This window comes from Camellia sinensis, chromosome 11 (genome assembly GCF_055761805.1).
Source record: "Camellia sinensis isolate YWXY chromosome 11, ASM5576180v1, whole genome shotgun sequence".
Taxonomy (NCBI): Eukaryota; Viridiplantae; Streptophyta; class Magnoliopsida; order Ericales; family Theaceae; genus Camellia; species Camellia sinensis.
This window is the reverse complement of record NC_138971.1, coordinates 124,503,139-124,514,113: the sequence shown is the minus strand read 5'-3', so window position 1 is coordinate 124,514,113 and position 10,975 is coordinate 124,503,139. Positions and strand designations below refer to the sequence as shown.

Genomic DNA, 10,975 nt, shown 5'->3' with positions numbered 1-10,975 from the left:
AGTGCAAGTCGCCGATATGTTGGACCAAGGTAGGAGACAAAGCTTTTCTTGGTCCCGAGATAATTCGAGCTACGACCGAGAAGATTAAGCTCATTCAGCAAAGAATCAAAACTGCTCAGAGTCGACAGAAGAGTTATGCCGACCACAGAAGAAGAGAGTTGGAATTTGAAGTCGGGGATCATGTGTTCCTGAAAATTTCACCGATGAAAGGAGTTACAAGATTTGGGAAGAAGGGTAAGTTAGCACCCCGTTACATTGGACCTTTTGAAGTTCTTGAGAAGGTTAACCTCGCTGCCTATAGGCTTGCTTTGCCGCCAGAATTGAGCCAAGTCCATAATGTGTTTCACATTTCGATGTTGAGGAAGTATATTCGAGATCCACTGCATGTGATCGACTATATCAGGATTGTCGTTAATGAGGATTTAGGCTACGAAGAGAAACCGATACGGATTATCGATAGGCAGGTGAAACAGTTGAGAAGTAAGTCAATACCAATGGTGAAAGTTGAATGGAACGAGCATTACGGAGCGGATGCTACTTGGGAAATGGAAGAAGCAATGAAAGTCCGACATCTAGAGTTGTTTTTGGAACAAGGTAACTCAAGTTTGGGGACCAAACTACCTTAAGGGGGGTAGGATGTAGCAACCCTCGCTTCAACTTAGTCATACTTGCATACATTTATGCATGATCTGGTTTTGTTGTGTTGCATTTGCAAATCTTGTCTTGTTTTGTTTGAGTGTTGCTTGCGTACTTTTTTCTTGCCTGGTGTGTTGCCGAGGTCATCCTTAGCCTAGACACCTTTGAAACCCCTTTTTACACTTAGAATTATCTTGGAATCACTTTGGTTGACCTCCATCTTCGCCCTGGCATATTGGCCGAGATGTCACTATCTAGGCCGAGGTGTGCAGCACCAAGGCCGGGATGTGTATTATCTACGCCGAGATGTTGTCCCTGCACCTAAGTGATTTTGTTCCTGGATTGGTATGACCTAGACCGAGGTGTGGCACATCTAGGCCAAGGTGTGGCACAGCTTAGTCAAGTGTTGTCCTTCCAAGTCGATGTCGTTGTTACCCCACTTGCCGAAGCTCTGTCCTTAACCGAGATCATTACTTGCCAGAGTGCTCTTGCCGTCCAGCTTGTTGAACACACTTTGTCATGGTCTTGTCTTGTCAGTCAGTCACCTTTTTGAGTAGAGCCTATCAGCAGATGCCACATGTCCCAACAGAGGGTTAAGTCAGTGACTGTCGAGAGAACATATCATTTTGTATCAAATCTTGTCTTTTGGAAAGATAGAGAGAGACTCTAGGGAGAAGAAGGTGAGGCTTTGAGTGAGAGAGTAGACTTCCAAGCTTGATCGTTGGAATTTGAACCGTTAGATTCGAGTTTTGAGGTTAGAATCTTAATCTACTCTTATTGTTCTTATTGATCATCTAGCTGCATTGCACGATCGATCTGTTCTGCATGTCATGCATTGATTTAAAGTTAGTTTTAGAAAAAGAAAATGGTGTTCATGTGTTCTTGAATAGAAGTCTTGTTTTGATCCGAAAGTTTGCATCGAAAACCATGTTTTTGTGTTTGTTTTCTTAAGATCTTCAAGAATGGGTGCCCAGGTCCATGTTTTCGAACTCATAGTATGAAATCTCAGATTTTGTAATAAGAAGTTATGATTTTAGCATCCATGTTCTTCATGTTCTTCAAGAAAGGGAAACCTAGAATTTTCCCAACTTCGTTTTTTACTGTGGCCGTCGGGACCACACCTCGGCGAAAAGGTGTGGGACCTCGGCCAAGACCTGGTTGGTGCCCAGCATGTTTTCCCGAGATGGGAAACAATGTTTTGTTTTGATTTAACTTAGTTTTGAAGAATGCCGAGATCATCCGTTTGTATGTGAAGCTTATTCGAAAGTGCGTTCAATAGACTTTGCCACGTGTTTGTAGGACTTGGACTTTTGCCTTGACCCCAACGTTCGAAGAACTATGTGAGTGGTATTTTTAATAAAGCTATGTTATAATGTTTTGATAAAGCTACTTCGCTTCGTTTTGGTAAAAGTATTTGTCAAACATGAATGATTGTCCCTATTTTGTGTATCAATTATTGGCTTTATTTTGGATGACATTTCTGGAAAGTCCCTTGTGCTAGAGGACTCTAAACTTTCGCAGTACAAGTCCCTTGTGCTGGAGGACTCTAAACTTTCGTAGTACAATTCCTTTTCGTGTTAGAGGACCTTAAGCCTTTGTAACATAGGTCCTTTTGTGCTAGAGGACTCTAAACTCTTTGTAGCACTCTTGTTTGAGATATCTCCCTTGCCACCGACTGCCTTGTGCGGGTGGGTTTGTCTAATCTATTCCAGGTTGATTATTCCCTTGTTTTGTCTTGTTTTGCCACTGACGGTTTACTGCGTGGGTTAGTTTGTCTGGAATGTCATCACTTCGTTATTTGTTGATGTTAGTAAACATCCCTTGAAGCTTTGAAGAATCATTAGATGAACGTGGTTCATCCCTTGATTTGTGAAGTTTGATATGTATTGTTTTGAAATGACCTCGGCTATTATTCATGCAAACCTTTATTACTTGTACCATTCACTGAGTATCCAAGCTCACCCTCTCTATATATATGTAGGTGATGAGCAGGACGGCGGCGACGCCTAGATGTGTTTTACAAGCTTGTTTTGGATTCATGTTATGTCAGCTTGACTTGTATTCATGTCGGCAATCTTGAAGATTATGCTTCTCGACCTGTAATACTTGTATTTTGCATACATCGGCTTGAGAAGGCTTTTGATCAAGATGTAACATGTATTTTGTTTTATTAGTCAATCGAATGTAAAATCATATTATGTATGTCATTTCATTTGATCTATGCACAACTCTTATGGACAAATTAGATTCAATATATTGCTTCCGCACTTGTAAGCCCCATATATTATACTCTGATTGTGTGTGACCCTTATAAGTTGGCCTTCGAAAATCTCGGATTACTGGCCATCACGGCACCATTCTACTAGGGGCGGTTGGGGGTCGTGACATAGGTCGTGGCCAATCAAAAATTGCTGCCACCTTCGAGCTATCCACAGATACCCCGTCTTTACTCACCACATGACCCGAAAACGATACACTACTCAACCAAAATTCACACTTCTTAAATTTTGCATACAATCTCTTCTCCCTAAGGATTTGTAGTACTACCCTCCAATGCTGCTCATGCTCCTCCTTACTCCTCGAATAAATTAGAATGTCATCAATAAACTCTACCACAAATTTATCCAGTTAGGGTTTGAATACTCTATTTATCAAATCCATTAATGCGGCTGGTGCATTTGTGAGACCAAAAGGCATCGCCAAGAACTCATAATGCCTAAACGCAGTCATAGGAACGTCTTCATCCCTTACCTTCAACTGGTGATAGGCTGACCTCAAGTTAATTTTAGAGAATACTTGAGCTCCTTGCAACTGGTCAAATAGGTCATCAATGCGTGGCAAAGGATACATATTCTTCTCTGTGACTTTGTTTAGTTCTCTATAATCAATACACAATCTCATAGACCCATCCTTCTTCTTCACAAACAACACAGGTGCTCCCCAATGTGAGACGCTAGGCCTAATAAAACCTTTTTCTAGTAACTCCTGTAGCTGAGTTTGTAACTCCCTCAACTCCAACAGTGCCATTCTATAGGGCACTGTAACAACCCTCATACTGTTTACTGATTAATGACTGATTGATTACCGATAACCATCGATCACCGTTAAACCGAATTGATTATGACTGACAATTGGACTGATTAAAGTATTGAATTGACTGACTAGAATCCGGTATTAATTGACTGACTGTATCTGTGTAAATGCGTAATCCATCTGTTTGACTGTTTGATTATCTGTTCGTGTTTTATGTTTAAACTGCTAATTGAAGGCCTTATCGACGGCCGAACTAGAAATTGATTAGTGTTTTATGATCATCATAATTAATGTGATTTTATGGTATAATTATCTGAAAACTGATTAGGTATGATTAAATTAGATTAAAATGAGTTAAATAGATGAATTGGACTTATTTACAACCTTGCCCTTGAGTGGGCCACTACCTATACACCTTTGAGTTCATTACACTTAAATCAAAATGTTTTCCTCAGCCTTCTTCCTTGCATTGCCGACCTTAGAGAGAGAGAGGAACTAGAGGAGTGAATTTCATCTCACTTTGCTTGTAAATTGCTTAGACTCCATGTAATAAGGTGAAAGCCAACTTTATGATTACCCAACAAATAAAATTATGGACATCAGACTGCTCAGAATTAGAATTTATCTAGCGGGTAAATCAGCTGAAAACATTCATATCATATCATTAACAACTAAAAATCCAAATCGGTCCACCTAGGGCGCCAGGACCAACCGATAACAAGGCCGATCATGACAGCGAGCCAAATCGGTCCACCTAGGGCGCCAGGACCAACCGATAACAAGGTCGATCATGACAGCGAGCCAAATCGGGACTGAGGAGAGTAAAGCGTCGAGGAATGTCTCGGCGAGGCCTGGGCAGTGTAGAAAATAGATCAAATCGAAGAAGCTCTGCTCCATTATCAATCGGTGTCTATACAGATACGTGTATGTACATGAGAGAATCGATAAATATACATACATGTATATATATATATATATATATACAAAGTGAAAGAGATAAGAAGATGAGGTCCTAAGCCATGGAAGCTTGCATAGATGGTGGTGGCGGTGGAGCTTTGAAATCGAGAGAGAAGAGAAATCAAAATCGCTCTGAGATGAAATCAAAGATGAATCTCTGAGAGAGACATCTAGAGAGAGAATCGAAATCGGGGTGGCAATGCAGACCGATCTGAATCGAAATCGCGGTGGCAGTGCAGATCGATCTGAAATCGGTGAATCTGTGAGATTTGAATCGGTGAATCTATGAAATCGGTGAATCGATGAATCTCGCTACCTCGCCGGTGCAGATGGCGGTGGACGTAGAGCTTCGAAATTGGTGAATCTGTGAGATTTGAATGTGAGATTCAATGTTTAGAGAGGATTGAGAGAGAGGCAACGTGAGGATAAGGGTTTAGAGAGGATTGAGAGGTCTGAAGACCTAAGGGTTTACAAAGGCTTTATTATCAGATTCAAAATAGGCGCGTGTGACGTACTGCATTTGAAGGCGTTTTTAAACGCCTTTGATCATAAAACAGTGTCATTTTAATTAAACAAATATGCAATGTTTTTAAAACGTCGTTAAATATTAATAAAAATGACGTTTAAGAAAACGCTGTTAAAAAAACGTCGCCAAAACCCTTATTTCTTGTAGTGTAATAAATTGTATGAAAAGGGTAGTAGGTATGTAGATCAAATATGACTAAAATTGGCTTGACTTTGAAACTATCAAGTTGCTGGATTTCAGAGAAAACATAGCTGGAATTCTTTGACAGTAGCTCTTCTTTTGGTTTGTAGAATTGAAGTAGATGACAATTGGTATGGGAATGGATTAAGAAACATTTTGTCTCTATTTATGCAGAGACTGTTTTTTAATTGTGGTCAGTTTGTAAATTGGGGTGTCAGACCTCCCTAAACCTTTAATCTTGTGATATAGGCTTATGTATCTAGAAATTGGGTATGGATACGTGGAGTTGTGGACACTCCCTGAACATTTAAATATATTGTCTATTGTATGATATTATGACACAAGATGATGTTATTATTTGGAAATATAGTTGAAATAAAATGTGATTTAGGGGAAAAAGGAGATACCTATCCCCCATTCATGTGAGAGGCTAAAAAATTTTCTTTACTATCAAATGTGAGCTTCTGTTCTGAACATTGTTAATTATTAGAGGATCCAAGTGTCTAAATTTGAGTACAAAGGTTGGACGCATATACCATGCAACGGTGTTGGACCTTAACGGATTCTTCATAATTATTGGACCTATTATACTCTTCCAAAGACTATTATATTTGTTTATCCATTCAATAGCTGTGGTACCACCCAACCTGTTACAAAATTATAAAAATCATCTTTTTCCTAGTGCTTAGCATGAAAATTAATGGTATAACTTTCTTAATAAGGGATTGAAGTAGTACTTGATTGCTCAGTTTTTACTAACTACTTTGCTCACAAATCAAAAGCAACTTGGACTTGCAATTTCTTATAATAGTTTCATATATTGTACTATGAAAGTAAACTTCATGGTCTACCATGTTAATTTCTTGGTACATCATTCATTTTCTTAAAATCAAACCTCAAGATTATTACCAGGTTCAATTAAACCCTTCAGGACACAGTTCTCACTATAGAAATTTGGGGCTTTACAGCAAAAATATTTTACTCATCTAAAACTTTTCATTTTTGTTAAAATGATGTGGACTTTTAACTAAGTCTTCCTCTTGGGTAGATTCAGCACTTGGATTGCACGGCTCCAACCCCCTCATACACAAACGGAAAAAGTCCTAACAAAATCAATAGCAAAACCAAATTTCTTCATCCAAGATTTTAACAGTAACTATAAACATTATAATAAACTCCCACTACAGGGGCATGTCAAAACAAACACTAACTGCAGATGGGCAATCAAATGGATTCCTAATGTAGACAGTGATGAGCTGGGTACCTCAGGAACTTCATCATGAGGACAGTGACCCGCGGGGCTGATCTCATAATATGGAGCTTCTAGCAGCTGTCTTTTCATTTGAAGACCCCACACGGGCTTCACCCAGGGGTCTTCTTTTCCATACATGAGACAGATTGGTACATCGTTCGCTTGACACTTGTGAATAGAAATGAACTGGTAGTCCATAATTTGGAGCAAGAAAAGGGAAATTTTACATGAATTACCTACAGGAGTTTAAACTTTAACAATACGTACCTAGATAAAGCCTCCCAAAAGGATAGTTGTGCCCGAGGAGCACACATAATTGAGACAAAGGATGCAGCAGCTGCTGGGTGTTGTGCTGTCTCAAGGATACGGGAAAACACTTTATCAACCTCTATTGAGTGATCTACATAAACTTGCTTAAGTACCTCTGCAATGCTTCCAGGATCACTTATTTTCTGCCAACTACAATCACATAAATAAAGCACTTGCTTAGTTAACTGCAACAATCAGACTTCTTGTTTTTTTTTTTTTTTTCGAACTATAATTACTAAATGAACATTGTATCATGCCCTTCTCTACAATTTCAAGTCATTTAGGCCCCTGCTAGCTAGATCTTTATTTTGTAATAATTTCATTTTATGTATGAAATGATTAATTTGATTACTTTGTTAATTGAGTGAGTTTGATCCATAAATCCTCTTTTTTGCAAAATGATCACACTGTTTGATATATCTTGTTAGTTTTTTAAGAGCTTTCTTGAATTGGTGGACGAGAGATTCTAGATATCTGCGTGTGTGTATAGATATCCTTTTACTTGTATATTCACATGTTTTCTTTTCTTTTCTTTTCTTTTTTTTTTTTGTAAAATAATCGCACTATATGAAAACATGGTTTTAGTTATTTATGATTTATTTTTTATTTTTTTTGCAAAATGATCTCTGATCTTGTTTTCTTATGTATTTACTTTAGCCCATTAATTTCTCTCTCTCTCTCTCTCTCTCTCTCTCTCTCTCCCCATCTGTGTGACATTCATTTCATGTGTAATTTGTGGCATTTCACAATTCCATGTTGCTTGCATACGTTTCTTATATAAGCATAGTTGATGTTGAAATCAAAATAAACATGTTTACATGGGATGTGTCCTAACAGATTCATTTTGGGCGAAATTAAAGATGGCTGCAGAAAAGAAGGTAAGAATGCTTGTGGTGGTCATACTTTATGAACATAATAAATATACTCACAGCACAGTAATTAATTTTAATGTGTGATCACTGTGTGCATGGAAATTATAAATAGCAATCTTTTTTTTTTTTGCTTTGAAGTTAACTCTCCTTGACAACCACATTTCATTATACTTTTAGTGTGGAACATAAGCATTCTATATGAAATTTGCATTCTCATCTTAGGAGAACTAGCATATAATTTTTCGATGATACTATTATTGCTTCAATTTTCTGGTTAGAGTTTCCATTTCATATTTTTCATCTCTTTGGAGATATGTTTACTCAAAAAATCGTAATAGCATATTTAATATTCATAATGAATATCAAATATGACAATCAACCAACATAGCTAAATTATAATGATTGTTTTCGATGTATGGGTTGATTATTCGTAATGACAGTGAATAGATACTGGCCATATCGATATAGCATCTATACGAAACACCCTTTTAGTTGGGTCTTTTTTTTATTTAATTTATCTACATAACAGGTTATTCTATTTGATATCATGTTAGGTAGTCAGAAAACATTTTCACAAAGGAGGGGAATTTGAGATGGAGGACTGTTGAGACAACTATAAAAGTAGAAATGAAACCATTTTGAGCGGGTGGGTTTTTAACATAATGAAAGAATGCTTGATTTGGGATGATTTGCTCATCTGCATTCAAGACCAATAAATTTGATGGTGGGGATGTGGTAGAACTAAGGTGTAACATGAATAAGAAGACAACCGAAAAGGGCAAGGGTTGAGAAGTGATAGTGCAATTTGGTCTTTGATGTAGCGGAACATGTCGTCTTGGAAAAAGTACAAGCATTAAATGGCACAATGACATATCGTCTTGCAAATTGTGCTACGATTTGTTTCACATTAATCCCAAACCTAAGTTCAGATCATGCTTGGGCCTGCTCATGGCCTAGCCCTAAGTTAGTTGCCATTTTAGCTTCTGCTATTATTAATATGAGGTTTGTAAAAGTTTTATCTTATTAAGCTAACAAGGGATAGAGATTTGACAGAAGGGATTTTTGGGGATTCATTCATGTGGCAAGCTCATATTCCTCAAAGTTTACTGATAGTGGATGTGAGGTTATTTGATATTGGGCTGGCATTAGCCAGGTGTCCAAATACAATAATAAAACCTGAGGTTGGGCATGCTCTTAATTGAGGTCTTGTCAGAAAATAGCAAAAGAAAATATTAACACAAAATATCCAGGAAAGTTATTTTTCTTGAATTTAATTACTTAAGATACTGTTTATCTGGATTATCAAAGAAAAAAATAAGGCTTTGTTTATCTTGCTATATAACTTTAGGCCCTATTTAACTATGTTAGCCTGGAAAATGTTATAGAGTTCCGATAAGTCTCTGATTTCTTATTGGTTGATGTTTCACAGAGAACATGCTCCATCAATCATCTTTATGGATGAAATCGACAGTATTGGATCAGCTCGAATGGAATCTGGATCTGGCAATGGTGATAGTGAAGTGCAGCGGACCATGCTGGAGCTTCTCAATCAACTGGATGGATTTGAAGCATCTAACAAAATCAAAGTACTGATTCCCTGCTTGTGTGCATTGATTTATGATTCTGTTGAGAACGCAAAGAAATACGAGCCATAATTTACTCTTTTTTTTCTTCATATATCATTCATGGGCTTTGAGAAAAATATTTGGTTCCGTCATTGATCTTCTACTCCCCTAACTGCTAATTATATCCGGATTGCGAATCATATATCATTCATGTTCAATTTTACAATTAAGCAAATTTGTAAAATCCTTTCAAATTCTGTGTTGAGGTGAATTTACCTAAAAATATAATCTGTGTGATTGATCCATACGAGTCATAGGCTTAATGATGCGTTTCATTTTATTGTTCATGTTATTTCTTTTTTCAAGTTGATCTGCTCAGAGGTCAGAAATCAGATAAAGTTGATGTCACATTACAACCAGAAGAGTTGGAAGTGATGAACAATGTCTTGCATGCAAAGTAAGTCCGAGTCCTCATAGTTTGTTTAGTGTCAGTATCAGTATCAGTACATTAGCTACAAGGCGCTTAATTCATATTTATTTTGCATTTCACAGGTATGAGGAAGCAAGGAGGAGGAGAAGCTACGTAGTCAGCGGGAGGATTTCAGTGACATGGTTGCCGAGGTGTGCATCTCTCACAATCTTTCTGATTTTGTACTTGTTTTAATTAGTATTTATGGACACTTTTGTTCTGATGAGGTGGAATTTTTCAGAATGAGAAGAAGAGGAAACAGAAAATGCAGGAAAAGGATGGAAAATCGAAGAAAAAGGATTTCAAGTTCAAGGATGTGCTGCTGGTTTTGTGATCGGAATGTTAGAATGCCAGATTCATTATTCTTTTCTTAGGCACCTCTAAATTTTTATCATTCAGAATCATAATTGTTGTGTGTCCATTGCCAAAAATGTAGTCCCATTCCATGGCACCAAACACAGCCTTTGTGTTATGCGTTTGGTTAATGAGAAATTTGTTGGTGATTTTATATGCTGTTACTTTCTATTTCCCCATTGCTTAGGATGGAAAATATGTTATATATCAAAGTTGCTTGATGGATTTCATGTTCCTCGTGTGAATGCATGCTTTTCCTCGAGGCCAGATAACCTGAATCATAGTTGAGACCAACAATTCTGAATGAAAATAATTTTTAGAAATGCAGGAAAACAATTGTATACACAGCTCATAATTTTTAGAAATGCACGAAAACAATTATGAATGAAAATAATTTTTTTAGTTATTTTTCATTTAATACAGGTCATTTTCATATTTTTAATAATTTTATTACAGTTTATTTTTTATTTTATTTTTATTTTATTTTATTTTTGAGACGGCGGCACACACCGTCTCAAAAAGAAAAATAGAACCAGGGTTTTTTGCGACGGCAGTAATACTATCGCAAAAGATAGGGCATTTGTCGAAAATGAAGTTTTTTAGCGACGGTGTCATTTGCCGTCGCCAATAGTACTTTAGCGACGGCATCAAGTGCTGTCTCAAATAACCCTTTAGCGACGGTATTTGTGCCGTCGCAACTAACCCTTTTAGCGACGGCAACACAGTGCCGTCTCAAAAAACTCAGATTTTCATGCGTTAATGGCGACAGCATTTTTCCGTCACAAAAAGGCATTTTTTATAGCGATCCCGGGTTTACCCTTG

The 10,975-nt window shown here is 37.4% G+C and overlaps 1 long non-coding RNA gene across 1 annotated transcript; it reads left to right on the top strand.

Annotated features, from left to right (window-relative positions):
* Positions 1-9,693: 9,693 nt before the first annotated feature.
* Positions 9,694-10,172, top strand: LOC145803238 (uncharacterized). Its single transcript, XR_014345364.1, has 3 exons — positions 9,694-9,787; positions 9,883-9,951; positions 10,041-10,172. It is a non-coding gene; the product is annotated as an uncharacterized LOC145803238 (long non-coding RNA).
* Positions 10,173-10,975: the final 803 nt, after the last annotated feature.